This window comes from Brachyistius frenatus, unplaced genomic scaffold, assembly GCF_029030835.1.
Source record: "Brachyistius frenatus isolate BFR_SWC_R1_liver_20210118 unplaced genomic scaffold, ASM2903083v1 Contig_88, whole genome shotgun sequence".
Lineage (NCBI taxonomy): Eukaryota > Metazoa > Chordata > Actinopteri > Embiotocidae > Brachyistius > Brachyistius frenatus.
In genome coordinates this window covers 887,552-900,522 of record NW_027210687.1, presented here as the reverse complement: position 1 = coordinate 900,522, position 12,971 = coordinate 887,552, and the positions used below count along the sequence as shown (strand labels likewise).

General features: G+C 42.8%; 1 protein-coding gene across 1 annotated transcript in view; it reads right to left on the bottom strand.

Moving 5' to 3' along the window:
• grin2aa (glutamate receptor, ionotropic, N-methyl D-aspartate 2A, a) overlaps positions 1 to 6,491 on the bottom strand; it is a 163,800-nt gene extending 157,309 nt beyond the window's left edge. Inside the window, exon 1 of the mRNA XM_069710002.1 lies at positions 5,858 to 6,491. The gene's annotated coding sequence lies outside the window, so the exon portion shown is untranslated. The remainder of the gene's footprint in view (positions 1 to 5,857) is intronic.
• Positions 6,492 to 12,971: the final 6,480 nt, after the last annotated feature.

Here is a 12,971-nt window from a genome sequence, read left to right as displayed (position 1 = left end):
GTTTTTTTTCATCCCTCACTAGCTCCTCCATTACTCAACATTCATTCAACGCCCCTTCATGTATCTGTCCATCCTTCCTTTCATCATTCCTTCTGCTTTCATCCGTCCATCTTTCTTCAACCTTCAACCATTTGCTACCATATTGCATCGACTTAAAAACTACTCAGTCCTCCGGGGTATCTCTCAATTTCTCTCCGGGGCTTTTCAAACCTTGAGGTATTCTGTGTATCCTCAAAACCACCCCTCTTTATCCGTCCTTTTTTTTTTTTTCTTCCCATTTCATGTGCTCACCTTTCCTCTGCCAATCTCTCCATCCATTTATGAATGTTGGTCCATTTCATAGCAAAGTTCAACCGATGTAAACAGAGGATATTTGGTTCAACCAAACGCTGCCAAAATTGTAACTGTGTAATATATATTTCAGTTAATTACTGTTCTGTGAAGATACTGAACAACGTTCACCAAAATGACTATCAGAAGAGCTTAGATGGGATCTCACTAACAGGTGCAGACATGTGCCAGAAATGCACAATCACCCACTTCACCAATGCAAACTGCAAATTTGTATCAAGAAACAAAATTAACAATTTTACACTCTTTTAAGCATTCCTTTACTATCTAGGCAGGTTCTAATTAGGAAAAGTGATTCGAAGGTCTAAGTCTCGATCCCAGTTTGTTCAGCAGCCTCTTCCTACCAGCTAACTACCAACAATTTGTTTGAGTTATTTCATTGTTCGTTGTTTACTGGCTTTGGATATTAGCAAATGGCCGAGTGTCTGCATCTGCTCCCTCACGCCTGTTACAGTTGAATTGTACTGTAATGCACCTCCACCTTCATCACCCCTCTTTCCATCTTTTATCTGTTTTTCCTGATCTATCCTTTAGTCCACTGTTGTACATTATCAAGCTCTATTGTTTGTATTTGTGTCCCCACTCTATAATTGTCCCAAGACATATGCCCAGTTATACAAAGACCAGTTCAAAAATAACTCCATTCTAAAATAACTCAGCTTTGTTTCTCCATTTGTTCACCATTTCCCTGTCTGCCATCACACCCTCCCCCATTTCCGTATTCCTATTTCTCTCAACTAATTTCATTCCCCAAGTTCTGTATCCTTCTGTCCCTTTCTATTTCAAGAGTTTCACTCTAAAAATGAGATTCTGTCATTTGAAGAAAATAGACACCAAGAAAAAGAAATTGTATGAATACCAATGTGCTGCTGAATTTATAGGTCTGGTTGCCTTTGCATATGAATTAACCATCTGTAGAAGGATTGGAAGCATTATTTTTTTTTTAAGAATATAAGACAGTTTTGAGGATTTTATTTTATTTTATTTGTTTTGGTAGTTTTTATAATTGACAATATACAACTGGTAAACTAAAGCTTTTACTTTCCCTCTCTTGAGCACCTGTGTTTAGGAGGTTTATTGGTCATTCTGAGAAAGATTATTGGCTGCACAGTGAAATACGTTCACCAAAAGCAATTTTTGCAGGAGCAGCTAGAGCTTGGTACCAAACTTTGATACTTTGAAGGCACCGTCCGAATTGGTTTGGTGGTATCTAGCATTGAAAAATGATTTGTCATTTGGTACGAACTTGTGATGCCAACGTAAATCGTTTTCATTTTAAAACTTATAACTTTTGCTCCATTTATACAAGAGTAACTCTCACTGGTGTCAGTGAGCCACAGTAGTGAACATACGTAGCTTCTACTGTGGCAGCCTGTGCATTGAAACCAATCAGTTTAAACTTATGTTACGTAAATCTTCTGCTTGAACATCTTCTTTCACTCATTTCAAAATCATTTTTGGCCATACACCTGTCAAAACTGTGAGCACTGCAGTAACAGGAAGCTTTTCTGTGCGCAGCCGGCAAGCTAGTGTCTACTAAGGGCATGTGAGGCGTTTACAGGACATTGGGAAATAGTAGCATCAAGCAATTGCTTCCATGCGAGGGATTTCCAGAACATCGCTGAATGGTCTTGTAGTAACTGACAAGGGAGGAGTTTAGGGGACAGTTGTTAATTGAAGCTACAGATAACAACCAGGGTTACACTCTCCCCCACTAAAATGCATGATAACTACAGATTTGTACCATAATTTGTATTGTTTTCTTTTTCTTCAAATGGATTTGATAAAAATTTGATTGGCACATGAATTGCAAATATTTGAATGATACTCAGTCATATGATCAGCCGTAGACATCTTGGCTGAGGTGGTGAGAAAAACAGGCCAAGTCCAAATTAAAATGTGTCCTAGCTACCTCGGTCTACTTTGCATAATATATTTAATACATAATGTAATGTTTTACAATAAAGGTTCTAAAATTGTGAGATGCCTATATTTGAGACTAGTTTTTCAAAAAAAGGAAGTCGTGATAGAGTAGAAAGAGTGACCGTGTCCATGTAAAGAGGAGGTGAGGGGGGATTGGATGGAAAGAACAGATGACTTTCACCCAGCAGACCAATATTCAAGTCCTGTTGAAAGCTAAAATGAACATGGATGTATTTTATGTAAACATAAGTAAGTAAATTTACACAGTATATTTACGTATGGTAAGTATGCTACTTTGATTTGATTTGATTTGTTTGATTTTGAGCCAAATCTTGTCCTAAACCAAACCAAGTGGTTTTGGTGCCTATATCGAACTGCAACATTTAATGCAAACTATGAATTTTTGCTAAACCTCACCATGTGGTTTCGGATCCTAAACCTCGGGCACCTTGCGCACATGTCTGAGATGCCAGTAAGCTTTGTCAGACAGTCCAAGCCAACAGAAAAGACTAGGCCAAGAAAACTTAGGCATGTCACAATTTGTAAGGTGTTATCTTGAAACTAATCCATTTTGCGCTTTGGACCAACATAGCTATTACATATTTTGATGTGAGACTCAGTTTGGTAAAGAGTGCCACTTATAGAAACTCAATATCATCAAGTCAATATCGTCAAGTGAAACATATCACCCCTTAAACCTAAGCAAACTTTAGAAGTACAAAAAATACTGTAATAGTATGTAGAAATGTTTCCAAGATTACTGGTGAACTGGTAATTTAACAGGTCAGTTTCCTGGTGACGGTACTCTAATAGTTAATCTGAAAGATCCTTCAGAAGTCTGAAAAAATAGCCCTGGTAATGTAATCAGGGGTGATTTTAATGAGTCAAGTTACTCACATTTCTAAAATAAACCTTGTCAACTTTTACCAAGCACACAAAAATATTATCATTATAGGAAATGGAGGATCCAGTGTTTTTCTGGAGCTAGACCAACATGAGGAACTAGACATCGAAAAACCTCAACCTTTGATGCTTAAATGTTGACCATTCTTTTCAATAATAAGTTCCCCCAACTTTCAAGTACAGTAACCCTTGAAATACACAAACTGTTCCCCATATACCTGACATTCCTCTCCATTGTCACATCATTCCTTTATCCATTCTCTCCCAGCCATTCTCTCATTCAATCTCTCTCTCTCAGGCCCCAGCCATCTGCTCCGTGTGCCCTGACATGTGCATGAACGCCCATGAGAAGCCCAGTGGAAGTAATCGTCTGTTACCACTCAGGCTTCATGTTGTCTGCCCACTGCACATACCTATTTAGTTCCCTACAAACCCAATGTGTGTGTGTGTGTGTGTGTGTGTGTGTGTGTGTGTGTGTGTGTGTGTGTGTGTGTGTGTGTGTGTGTGTGTGTGTGTGTGTGTGTGTGTGTGTGTGTGTGTGTGTGTGAGAGAGAGAGGGGGAGACTGACTGGGATTGTATTCTGGATGTGCTCTCTCTGTTTCTTTGCTCCCTCTCTCTGCACCTGATGCCCAAAGCACACCTCTGCCTCCCGCTGTATTGGAAGATCAAACTGTAGTGCGTTCCCACATTCGTTGATTTTCACTTCTTTTAGAGCTAATTGCATCAGTCACTTCCTGCATAATTAACATGCAGGGATCCCATGTTAGAACACCGTCTCTCTTTATGAATTCAAATTTCAACTGGCTGTATTGGGCATGACATTTAAATCATTTGTGTTGCCAAAACATAAGGGGCAAGCAAAGGAAAGTAATGGTGACCATAATTCAAACACGTTGTCCAACAGTGTCAATATGGGTTGATAATGTCACTTGACTTCTTGCTTTGTATCATCAAGCAAATATCTGAGTCTTGTGAAGTTTCTGTTTTCCAACAACAGGAAAATAATTCTCCGATGCCATCTTTGAAGGCCACAGTCAGTCAGAGGTGATTTCAGGCTTTATTCAGCCATGAAGACCAACGATGAATCTGAAACAGCGACACGGATTTGTACGAGAAATCTGTCTCTCTACCTGTTCTGGACTTGAATTTCAGCCGTTTACGGGTTTCAGAAGTGTCCTCTGATTGAAGCGATTGAGAGTTTCGTTCTGCTAATACTGTCTTCATCTATATGTAAATAAAGGTGCATTAAAAATCAATCACACCTATCTCTCCCACGTACACGCACACGCACACACACACACACAAAACCTCAATCTGCCAGTCTTTCATCTTCTCACAGTCCCCTGTTCTTGTTTTACACCCTTCTCTCTTGCATCTGCTAAGGTTTATAACTGGCACAAAAAAATAATTATGCAACAATACTTTATAACACTTTTCTACCTAAACATGAGCAAACACACACATCCACCCTCTTGCTGAACAGGTAATATTCCAGTACAAGCAAGAAAACCATAAAACTGAATTTTGTACGTCTACAGTAGGATCTGGGAAGGTGGCATTTTTTGGTGTCATAAAAATATGGATTGCCCTTCCATGGGCTGAAGCCTGTACATATGGAGGGGAGGGGAGGGGGGCTTTTCTGTGAGGAGAACTGCGCTTCAACAACGTGACTGAATCCGGAGAACAGAAAAGAAAAGGTGGAGGGGCGGGGGGGGGGGGGGGGGGATCATTTGGATTTCCCCATTAGATTGAATGAAGCCAACACAATACAAGTGCGACCCCTACCGGTACAATGTGGGCCTGTCTCCTGCACTCCTGCCCAAGACGATCCACACACGGTGTGAATATATATATATATATATATATAAAAAAAAAAAAAAAAAAAAAAAAAATTAGGGCCAAAGCCCGTGTTCACTTTATGGCATGATTCAAAGGAGGGCAGACAAAACATGTTCCCCCTAAAATGAAGGTACAACTTAAAAAGTAAGCAACGTGTTCTGACACATCGTTAATGTAACTGGTTGTTCGTCCTGATGTGGGATGGAGAGGAGCTGGAAGTTGTGCCAACGAGTGGCACGACCAAAACCCCGCAATGTGTTATCCAACCTCGGAAGAGAAATCACCAGCACGCACACCCATCTTTTATTTTACCTCTAATCTCTTTAGAGCAAAACCTGCTTCTCTGTTTGTGGTTATACAGAGATCATTTGGGAGGTGACTGGTGCACGAGGAACTACAAAAGGAGGCTCATTTCTTTATATTTTAGATGTACATGCAGTTAATAGGTGAATTTATGGAGAAAGATGAACTGTTGTTGTGTATATGCCGTACAGATGCGCTTTGAAGCTGCCTGCGCTTCACTCACTGCGCCAGCCTTATGAATTAATAGGAAATCACAGCACTTGACGTAAGAGCTGAGAGAGGAGACTGTGATATTTTGTTTGCGCCTCAAACTGCCTGCCTTTTATCCTTTAAATCCAAGTTGATCGTGTTTTAGGGACGGCTGTTCCGTCTGTGGTGTTGTGCCGCACTTTGGTTTAGGGACGCTTGTGGGTAAAAAGCCGCACGGCGCCCGCTGAGCGAAGGGGGGAGGTGGTGGCGGTGGCGGTGGAGGGGTACGGTTAATGATCGCTACAACCCAAAATTAAGAGCGAAATAAAGACATGGTAAAGTACTTACAGCATCTCCCTTCCACAGAGCTCCAAAACAGTGGTGTGAGATGACATTGCAACAGTCCCCTCTCTCCTCTGAGAAACCATGCAGCCTCTGATGGTGACCACTCTCACGAACACCGCACAGCAGGAGAATAAAAAAAAGAAACCAAAAAAAAAAAAATCACTGAATCTCCGGTGATGAATTATTCCCACCGTGTCCAAGAAAATGTATGAAATCCCCCCGCTTTATCACTTCACGAGCGCGCGGCTGCGAATAAAAATCACTGTTGTTGTAATCCAATCTTCATTGTGTGTGCGCCTATACTGCTGATTCTCCACTGCAATCTCTCCTGGCCCCGCACATCGTGGGGGCTCAACCTGCCTCGGTGTGATCAGAGCACCCCGTATCCCGTTATTCCCGTCCCGGGAGGAGAGGAGCGCAGAGGAGGGAAGAGGCAGGCGAGCGGCCGCCGGACGCACGCACAGACGCACATGCACATTGACTAGAGGCTCCGGCAGCCTGCAAAACCGTGCATGGGACCCGCTCCCAACGTCTCTCCCTTCTCTCCCCGGCGTGCACGTAAAATACGTGTGTGCGAGAGAGTGGAAGTGTGTGTGCCGAGTGTGCTCGCGTTTGCTCTGTGTGTATGCCTGCGCGCTTCTGCAGAGGCAGGGGCAGCTGGATAGATAGACGGACTGGCGGTCCGTCGGTCTGTCGCTCCCCCCCCCCCCTCTCCCCTGCTCTCTGCGCTAAAGCTCCATCAGGAAGTCGCTCAGAGACTAAACGGGCTACAGTGAGAGTTGTTCGAGATCAAAAACGAGTTAGACAACAATTTGACCCTCCTTCCTCGGACATTTCACCGTCCTGTTTTATTTTTTTTTTGGTCAAAATAATCCTCTGTTTGACAACAACTGCTCCCTCCAGCCATTTCTTTCGGGATCAATCCATCCGGAAAACCGGAGCACAACAGTGCAGATAAGTGGTGTAAAGAAAAAAAAAAAAATAACAACAGGCCTGTGAAGAAATGCCACATGAATGTCAAGTGCTTCACCTTCGGTTGCAACTGTGGATGAATTAAAATGGTGACACACGCACGTGCGCACACACTTTGTGAATGTAGACGAGCTTAAACTATTTTTAGGCGAATGAATAACCAGGCACGTGCACTGCTGTGAACTCTTCATTGTTAAAGTATGTTTGTCTTCTCTGCTGTAACCGACCTGCGAGTTTTCCACTGAAGTTGTTCCACAGTTGCGACAGGCATTGTTCAGGTGGCGTAGCGCACACCTTTAGTTCCTCTGCTACCGTGAGATGCTCCCCGTGGACACCTCCGCCGGACCTACAGTGCGCGTTTGTGCGTGTTAAAGGTAGGACACGAGATCGATTTCAAAACAATGGTTCAAACGCATGCAGTGCAAGACATGACAACATTAGATACATCAAGTAAATGTAACTGCATGACAAATCACCTCAGACATCACACATTGCACATTGAACGACAGGGTTCACTTCCTGGACAACCACCGGGACCTGAATAGCCGCCCAAAAAACATATTTTGGATTGCAATGTAAATATTGTGATGACAAATGAAAAAGGGAAGAATAGACGTACTGCCAAAGGTAGGCTATGTAGCCTGTGGGGGATAAAAAAAAAAAATGTTATGTCATATTTAGTTTTAATTGCCCTCCAGTTTAAAGTTTTGAAGGTGCTCTAAGACACCTAATCAGTATTAAAATACACAACTTCATTAGAAGGAGGGTATTTGGGCCCCACCTGCAGATGGTGGGAGGGGTTTCATGAAAATGTCAGGCAAATGTCAGATGCCACTTCCACTTAACTCCCTGATTAGGACCTATGACTCAGCTGACCTATGCATCTATCTATCTATGTATACATCTATCTATCCATGTATGCATCTATCTATCTATCTATCTATCTATCTATCTATCTATCTATCTATCTATCTATCTATCTATCTATCCATCCATCCATCCATCCATCCATCCATCCATCCATCCATCCATCTTAGCACACTCAGCATTTGTGAATATCTCTCTCTTCTGAAACGGTCGTGTATATTTCCATATCTCTCCACTGTATACAGTCTCTCTCAGCTCTGATTCTCTCTTTGCGGAATGAGGAGCATGGAGGAAAGACGGGATCAGAGAGTGAGGGAAGGAGAGAGGGAGGAGTGTGTGTGTGGGGGGGGGGGGGGGTTACATGCAGTAATATAGGCTTCACAAATGGGTATATAGTCACAATTCACACCTGACTGGGCAAACGACTATCAAATGACTGGAGAGGCGCAGAGTCGGCTGTATGTACATGCGCGTGTGCGTGTGCGTATGCGTGTGTGTGTGTTGTGTTTGGTAGCTGCTCACTGATTCTTTTTGAGTGTCGATGAGCCATATAAATCCATGCTATTCACACATCTGCAGCTTTAAAAAAAAAAAATGCTCTTTAAGGATTTGTTATTGAGTAGTGATGCACCAAGCAGCCACCCTTGTACTCATGAAGAGTATAAACAAACAAGTTTCAATCTACTGTACAAGAAAGGGCTCTAATAATAATATTCCCGAAAGGACAAGCTATACGTACAACAACAAAATGCCGCAGCAAACCTGTAGCAAAGATGCAATAAAATGGCACAGAATGCCATTGTGACATTAAAAATGCCATAAGGCTCAGTCAGGTCACTATGAACTCATTATTGGGTATCATAAATACATTACAGTGTGCCTGCTGAAACATTACAGTGATACAAAATAGGATCATAGTGAAGACCCATCAAGCCATAGAATCTGAATATTAATCAGCATACAGCATACAGTATACCTTCCTAGAAATATTTTAAGGATATTAAAGTGATAACAAAAGAGATTAGAAACACTGCAGGGGTTTACAAGCACTACAGGCGTGGCAGGGATGTTGCAGAATTCCCTCCTTAGAGTATGGACATACAGATTAAAGTAGAAACGTCGAAGAGGAAGTAATAATTCGGTGTACCATGAAGTCACTGAAAAATATATGGTCCCTCTACCCACAGGAATACAATAACAAAACAAAATGAAACCTGGATTTATATGGTAGGCCTACAATATCTTTTAAATGTAGTACTCTATACTGTGCAGCCTTCCTGTGTGTGATCTTGTTTGCCTGATCAGAACATCTATGTATCCTCATTCGATATTGATTTGACACATAAATGGAGCTCCAATAGCCTACATTTGACCAGTGACCCATTTGTCATTTTCATTTATTCGCTGGAGGGCGTACATAATGCAGAATCTTGGTTCTTTAGATGGTCAAAAGGAGGGTAGAATGTATGCAGCAGTCCAACATGATGTTTGCACAGGAAAACAGCAAACTATAAACTTCAACATATCAATTTTTAAAACTGTGCTTTCAATAAACTATTATGCTGCTACTTTGGTTAATTTATTTACTCCACCATAATGACAGTTTAAATAAAAACGTAAAGGCACATCCAGTATTTTCTTTGCTGTTTAAATTAATTCGGGGTGCTTTATATTTTTTGAAGCTAATATTATGGCAACAAGACAACAGAAGAAGTGACAGCCAGTAAGCAAAGTGGCAAAGTCATGAGTCAGACTTTAATCTGTGATAAAAGAAGCAGGTGTTACAAAGAATGAAAAGGTAGGTTAAGTATGGAAAATCTAATATTCAAATGAACCACAGATGGTTTCATACAAGTGCACGACCTATCTTCACATCCTTTTTGTAATTGTTTATCCAGGTGTGCTGCAGAGACAACAGGTCAAGAGAAGCCGCCCATAAAATCTCAGTAACAGCCGTTGTAGGTGAGAACCAGACATGCTGATGTTTGCTCCTGATGTGAAGGTGCTTTCTCAGTCTGACAGTGTTACACTCTGCTGCAAACTGCTCCTGTGTAAATCAGCCATCATGGTCCACTGAAGCCAGAAGGACAATGTCAGATGGTAGCCCAATGCCTTCACATTGGACACTTTCCAGACAGCCTGGCTGCACCTTCTTATATGTGCAGACCAAAGTCAGGAAAAGGAGGCAGGTGCATCTTTATTGGAGTCCAGTTGTGACATAAATGCATTTGACTAAATGCCAAAAATTATAATTCAGCTTTTATAATTCCTGTAGCAAGTCAACATTGTCACAAGCTTTGCAGGAATCCACAAAACTAACAGAATACTTTCAAATTTCCGTGTTTTCATTATTTATGTATCTAAATAAAAAACTATTTTAGGAACACAGGAACATAGATCAAGTGTTATTGCTTGGGTTCCTCAAAAGGTCCTGACACTCCTGGTAGCAGAAAGTGTTAAGCTGCACATAAGCACTTGTGAGATGTTTGAATGGCTTCTGAAACTCTGCACCTTCACATCTTTCTGAGATCAGATTAGGGATTTTGGATTTGGCCCAAAAATATCATATATCCACATATTCAATTCAAAGTGAGATTGGCCAGCTAAAAAGAAAACAGTTTCTGTCACTTTTTGTATAAATAAGTGAGCAACACTAAAAACATCCTCCAAGAGAAAAATGATCCATGTATTTAAACTGCAGCACACCAAGTCTAACCCGGTATCACAGCAAAGCAGGTAGTACACCTCTCAGTCCACTAGAGGATACCATGTCAGCTACACATTTTGCCTCTCGAACAAAAATCATGTGGTTTGGGTAAAATGTGACATGGTTGCAATTTGGTTAGGGTCAGGCAACAAAACAACTTGGTTAGGTTTAGAAAAAGATTATTGTTTGGGTTTGTGGCAGTGTGGTATGCATCTTCTTACCACGGGTGGGTTCTCACAGCACGAATGACAATAGTCAGCTGAAGTCTGGTCTCCAAGGTGTTTTATTACACCACCAACATACAATATATACATCCACAATTTCTGTCATTCCCTGTCTCGTAGCCAACTTGCTACCCCACGTCCTCTCTCTCGTCTGATGTCATGCCACTCCCTTGTATCCAGCCAGACAGGAACAATCAGGGATCAATTTCAGATGCGACCAATTAAGCCTCTCCTAGGCACCGTTCCCTGAGCCACTCCCCCAATCAGTCCCTCCTGCAGCTGAGCCAAACCACGCCCCGCCACCACATACCCCCACCACCCGACCTAGGCACCGAACAACCCAAAGGGAAGTGTGGTAAATCGGTACAATCCAAACGGAGTTTGGCCGTGTTTGACCGTTTTTTCCTTGGACTCTGGCGAGAGAGGAATCTGCCAGTAGTCCTTGGTTAAATCCAGTGTCGTAAAGAAACGTGCAGTGCCCAGTCGGTCCAGGAGTTCGTCGACCCGGGGCATTGGGTACGCATCAAATCGTGACACATCATTCACCCTGCGATAGTCCACACAGAACCGTATAGATCCATCCTTCTTGACAACAAGAACAATGGGGCTACACCAGGCACTGTTGGACTCTTCTATTACTCCCATCTCCAGCATAGCAGCCAATTCCCTCTGAACAACTTTTCTTTTGTGTTCAGGTAACCCGTAGGGTTGCGACCGCACCGTCACGCCCAGAGAAGTCTCTGAGGTTTGTATGTCCTGGCAGGAGGGAGAACACATCAGAAAACTGATTCTGCAACTGGGCAACATCTGTTCTCTGGGTCCCGGAGAGGTGGGCGTCAAAAGGGAGAGAGGCATGATTGGTCGATTTTGGAACCTCTGGCCCCAGCTCCTCTCTCTCAGATACCGCGGACACAAGTGAAACAGACTCCGCCTCTCTCCATGCTTTTAAGAGGTTGAGGTGGTAGATCTGTGTAGCTCTGCCCCTGTCAGAACGCACCACCACCACTGCAGCGCCCCCAGGAACTGCCGGTTGGCCTCCGCCTGGCTCCTCTGCATGGCCACGATCTCTTCCAGCATCTGACCTAGGGCGCTGACCGGCTGTGCCGGCATGCCCCTCCGCTGTCCATCCGTCTCCTCGCTGGGCCCCCCATTGGGTGCCAGTGTGGTATGCATCTTCTTACCACAGGTGGGTTCTCACAGCACGAACGACAATAATCAGCTGAAGTCTGGTCTCTAAGGTGTTTTATTACAGCACCAACATACAATATATACATCCACAATTTCTGTCATTCCCTGTCTCATAGCCAACCTCATAGCAACTTGTCCTCTCTCTCATCTGGTGTCCTGCCACTCCCTTTTATCCAGCCAGAGAGGGACAATCAGGGATAAGTTTCAGCTGTGACCAATTAAGCCTCTCCTAGGCACCGTTCCCTGAGCCACTCCCTCAATCAGTCCCTCCTGCAGCTGAGCCAAACCACGCCCGCCATCACAGGGTTTAAATAAGCAATTGTTACTTAGCGGACGTTTTGTAAGTTAAATATGTTATGGTATGTAACTTTGGTTACTTAAAATAAATTTATATTGACTTTTGCTTTCTTACAGACTTAAAACTGTCTCCTGGATGAAAGTCCTGTGTTTGTACTTTGTCACATGACGCCCATCTTCAGCATCCAGGTTGTCACAAAACCGTAGCCAAAAGGCACCATGTGTGTATCTCTCTGACAACAATGGCTTTGACAGTACGGCAGTATTTGATGCTGTGGGGAAGACAATGGGCCAGTCAAACATGTGTACTATTCAACTAGGACAGGAAAAATGTGACACTGACATAGTATCCTGTATTGGACTGACAGGTGTAATACACACTTTGATTTCATACTCGGTTGCCAAATCACTATCATGGGCTGGAGTTTTACCCAACCTCCCAACCCAACCCAACCTAACCTAACCCAGTTTTTGATTTCCATCATGATTGGGCAACAGATTGTGTGTTCTTTGTTGGTAAAACCCGGCTTTTAGGGTGGAGTATTCTGGGCTGGATGCAAACACAAGTCCAGGTAAATTAGCTACATGTGGACAGCATTCATTTAATCACAGATTGTCACTGAACAACTGAACTCAAGCTACCCCTTTTTAACATTCATGTTAGATGTATTGTGTACTGTGCCAATGGCTTCTACGCCTCTCCTTTGCCCAAAGTGCATGTCAGGAGCTGTCTGTATTTCAATGTGCCTTATCTGGGCAGTACACAGCAGAGTTATTGGGGTTGACCTGCCAATCCACGGTCCTCAGTAATGTCTGTTTTAGTGTCTCTGTCACTGCAAGGCCCCATTAGGACAAACATTCA